A 5,000-nucleotide genomic window follows, 5' to 3' on the forward strand; every position below is an offset into this window, starting at 1 on the left:
AGTCTCTACACCCATCACTTTGAAGCCATTCTTTTATTCAGACATACCTCTATAACACTCCTTAGCCCTTCTGTCACAGTTTCGCCTTAACGACAAAGCCTCTCACTTGTTATCCTGATAACTTCTAATGGTTTTTCATTTTTCATCCTTCTAATTGTCCTCTTTACACGAAGAACAGCCACTTTCACAAGCACTCTCAAACTTATCCTACTAACCCTTTCCACTCTTACATTACTTATGTCTGCCACTCTTCTACCCTTCATATTCCACTACTTTTCAAAAGACTCACTCCATCGACCCATAGAACTGGTCTCTCCTGACAGTTTTTCTCTATTTACATGTTATTCTATGATGCATCTATTCGTTGATCGAGATACGTTCTGGGTTTATTCGTCTGTGAAATATATTTCTATTGTTAAAGTTCAATACTTGCTACCTTTTCTTTTTATTTATTTACCACTTAACGCCCTTTTGTTTGTCACTCTCTTCTTGATTATTTTATCCAACTCCTGTACACCTAAGTATGATTTTTTTTTTTTTTTTTGCACTTCCAAAAACTACCGTTTTTTCTTCACCGTACTTCTCATGTCCCCATTTCACAATATACCGCATTACCCACTCTCGTTTTATTCCTACAACAATAGAGGCGGCCCCATACTCTCTATTATACTAACGAGAAATTCTGCATACTGTTAGCATGCCTATTCTACTTCATTCTACACACACACACACACACACACACACACACACACACACACACACACACACATATATATATATATATATATATATATATATATATATATATATATATATATATATATATATATATATGTATATTATTTCCTTTCACTCTTCAAGGGCGTGACACTTAAAAGTGTTAGCCATTCGGTTTTCATCAAGAAGTCCTTATAAGATGAGGTTTATTCATGCAACCCCTACCACCTGAACGTTTAAGGAGCATATGCGCCATAAGCGGCTGACATTTCTAGTTGGTCATACAATCTGATACCGATCAGGCTTAAGAGTTTTACGAGTCAGATATCACAGAACTATGTCAATTCTTTTCAGTGAGGCAGATTTGTACCAACTCGCAGGGGTGCCCTTTTAGCTTGGAAAAGTTTCCTGTTCGCTAATTGGTTGAACAAGATAATTCTAACCAATCAGATAACAGGAAACTTTTCCGAGCTAAATGGGGACCGCAAATGCGCCTCATTAAAGAAAATGAGTATAGATGGTCACGCAATCATATACCAATCAGGGTTAGAGTTTTACAAGTCAGATATGACAGAACTAGGGAGACAATTTCACAGTTGGCCAGTCAATGATCTTTATGTATGTAATCATAGGTTTAAAGGTTGCTCATGAATAGCAGAGACAGGGACATTGCCCTAGCAATCAGGACAATGCCCTAGAGACTTACCATATATTATACGATCAGTGCCCAAGCCTCTTCTCCACCCAAGCTAGGACCAGGGAGGGCCAGGCAGTGGCTGCTGATGACTCAGCAGATAGACCTATAGGCTCCCCCAAACCCCACAAAATTAGCTCACAAGGATGGTAAGGTTGCAAACACTAATGGCACTAACGAGTTTGCGCAGGACTCGAACTCCAGTCCGGAAAACACCAGACAGAGACGTTACCAATCAGGCCACAACAACCCGATATCCACAGATCGAATGTTGGGAAATGTGGTATGTCATTTGGTATGAACATCATAACACAAAACATGCCACATTTATTTAGTTTGCAAAACTTTCCCATTTCCGATGTTATTAAAGGCGTAGAAACCTCCTTTAAATGAATTTTACTTCGTCTTACTTTTACCTGGTCCATAATATAAGTCAGGGCCCCTCCTCTCTATCATGTGATCTATCTTTACCTCATTCTAAGTAACCTAATAAAATCACTTTCAGATGAATAGAAATCTTTTAACGCAACTTTTCATTTTTATTTATAAAAAAAAGGCTCTTATATAATTCTAATCAATAGAAATGTGAACGAATCCCATAAGTTTATATAACATCCTAAGAATAGGACAACCAAGTAGTTAGACAAATATACAAACAACATAAATGCACAATCGGCAGGAAAACATTTTATGTACATTTCTTGGCAAAAAAGAAAAAAAGGGGTTGTTCAAGAGACAAGGTTCTTAATCTTTAGAATTCCCTGAAGGAGACCTGGAAACTAAGAAAAGTCGCTGCAGCCAATATTGTGTTCTTCAAACTGCAATCACTCGTTTGCCTGAGGGGAAATAGGGAAAACTAATTCGCCAACTTAATTCGAGAGCATGTCTTGCCTCCCCTTTTTTTACCCAAGGAAGGTTTGGTAATCTCCTTCGGGCTTCTTCTTATAAGATACATATTCAGGTAATATGTTAGAGGTTCATTTTAAATGACACAAATAAGTTTCCAAGGTGGATAAGCACACACGTTTAAATCCCACACGCTCGTTTGTACTCTTATATTTTAGCAGGATTAATATTAGTCCTGATATTTTAGTATTTAAGTGTCCACTCATACATTTTTTCTTTTCATTCATTATCAATGTCTCGTTTCTTATTCACTTGTATATGACTCGAAAAATATACGGTTTTGTTTTCCTATTTGAATTTTGCAGGTAATTCATCTTATGTTGGAGTATCTAAAACTATAAAAGCGACAGTTTACATTTACACTTCACAGGTCGTACCCTCACTGGGCTCTTGATTATATTGATTACTAGATGCATACAAGATTTGATCAGATTTCACGACGTTTCAGATATGGTGGAGGATGTCTTTCCACAATCTTCATTATAAAGAAGATCATTAAAGAGAACTCTTTCTAAATAGCACAAAACACAAAGACATTAACGACCGTGACAGGATTCGAACCTGCAATCTTCGGATCCGAAGTCCGACGCCTTATCCGTTAGGCCACACGGCCACCTTGCAATGTAATGCAACTTGCACTGAATCATTATCACTGAATGATTATAGATTGCCAATGTTTGCGTGGTTACGAAGTTTGACATGTCATATGTTGCTAAAAGACCAGTTTGTAGACAGTACTACATTGGATCCTTCTCTCTGGTTATGGTTCATTTTCCCTTTGCCTACACACACACACACCGAATAATCTGGCGTATTCTTTACATATTTTCCTCTATCCTTTTACACTTGACAACACTGAGAATACCAAACATTTCATCTTCTCTCAAAGGGTTAACTACTGGACTGTAATTGTTCAGTGGCCACTTTCCTCTTAGTAAGAGTAGAAGAGACTCTTTAGCTCTGGTAAGCAGCTCTTCTAGGAGAAGGACACTCCAAAATCAAACCATTGTATCTTATTTTTCTTCATCTTATTTTTTTTAAGCTTTTATAGTTAATATATGAAATATTTACTTTAATGTTATTATTGTTCGTAGAGTATTTTAACTGTTCATTACTTTAGTAGTTTATTTGTTTCCTTTCTTCAATGGTCTATTTTCCCTGTTGGAGCCCTTGGGCTTATAGTATCCTGCTTTTACAAATAAGGTTGTAGTTTAGTAAGTAGTAGTAGTAATAATAATAAAAATAATAATAATGATAATAATAATGATGATGATACTTAACCCTGATAACCTCCTTGTGAACAGTTAACTGTAGTGGGTTGCAGAGGCTGTTGGACTATTAGTAATCTCCAAAGGTAAAGGCATGTGAAAGGGTTTGATGTGCTCTTGGTGAGCTTTCTGTGCTTTTTAAGTGGCTACGATTATGGAAGTTTTCTGTTCAAGGATTTCACCCACGTTTAGCATTTGTGTGAACTTCATTTTGATTATATACTTTTCTTTATATAGGAGCCACTCATTGGTACTAGCAATTGCATATGGGAACACACGCACATATCACACAGACACACACACACACACACACACACACACACATATATATATATATATATATATATATATATATATATATATATATATATATATATATATATATATATATACATACTAACTTCCATTAATCATGTGACAATATTGTTTAAAACGGCATAGTATTTGCTAAGCGCCCTTTATATTTGAATAATATTTACTATAATTTGATTATAATTAATATCAAAAAGGACTATGAAGAAAATATGTAGATAATTCATAGAAGAGATTAAAAGTTGATGTTCCCAAAAACGGGGTTTCTTTTCCGTAACTTTCAGAGACCACGAATTGTATAAATCATAACACTATACTTCCATTTCTGTAGCCATCTATGTTAATCATATTAAGGAATGGGACATTTTCCATGAAATAATAATATCTGGTAGTCCTAAAATCGATAACTATTACTGGTGTATGTCAGCTGAAAATGTTATTAGCCCATATAACGGGGTTTCCTTTTGAGCTGTAACCCAATGACCTTGAAAACAGACGAGTGTTGGCTAACAGGACACACTTCCCTACCACTCTCCCCTACGTTTTTGTGTTTTATTTATTTCCTTATTTCCTTTCCCCACTGGGCTATTTTCACAATTGGAACTTTTACATTTATATCTTCTTGCTTTCCCTACTAGGGTTGTAGCTTAGCAAGTAATAATAATAATAATAATGATAATAATAATAATAATAATAAAAATAATAATAATAATGTGTGTTGCGGGGACGGTCGAACAAAAGCGGGAGTGTTTTGTGTGTTGCGGGACACAGGGGAGCGAGTGTTTACAAACTGATCTATTTGCTAATCATTTATTTCGAGGTATTTTATTTAAATTTCAGTGACGTTCTCGTTGTTTTTCGCCATACAAACGATTTAAAATTATATTTACTGTACGACGCTTTCTTGATGCATAATGTCAATTTTTGCTGATAGTTGGACGTTTTAAAGGAAAGTTAGTTTTGTTGTTTGCGTCAGCAGATGATAATAATAATAATAATAATAATAATAATAATAATAATAATGCATTACACAAACTTGCAAGTTTAGTTTAAAATTGATTTTATTAAATAGTTTATCGTTAGGTTTATCTTTTCTTGGCTCA

General features: G+C 35.2%; 1 non-coding gene across 1 annotated transcript; it reads right to left on the bottom strand.

Annotated features, from left to right (window-relative positions):
* Positions 1 to 2,857: 2,857 nt before the first annotated feature.
* Positions 2,858 to 2,930, bottom strand: TRNAR-UCG (transfer RNA arginine (anticodon UCG)). The gene has a single exon. It is a non-coding gene; the product is annotated as a tRNA-Arg (tRNA).
* Between the last annotated feature and the right edge of the window lie 2,070 nt (positions 2,931 to 5,000).

This window comes from Palaemon carinicauda, chromosome 43 (assembly GCF_036898095.1).
Source record: "Palaemon carinicauda isolate YSFRI2023 chromosome 43, ASM3689809v2, whole genome shotgun sequence".
NCBI classification, from domain to species: Eukaryota; Metazoa; Arthropoda; class Malacostraca; order Decapoda; family Palaemonidae; genus Palaemon; species Palaemon carinicauda.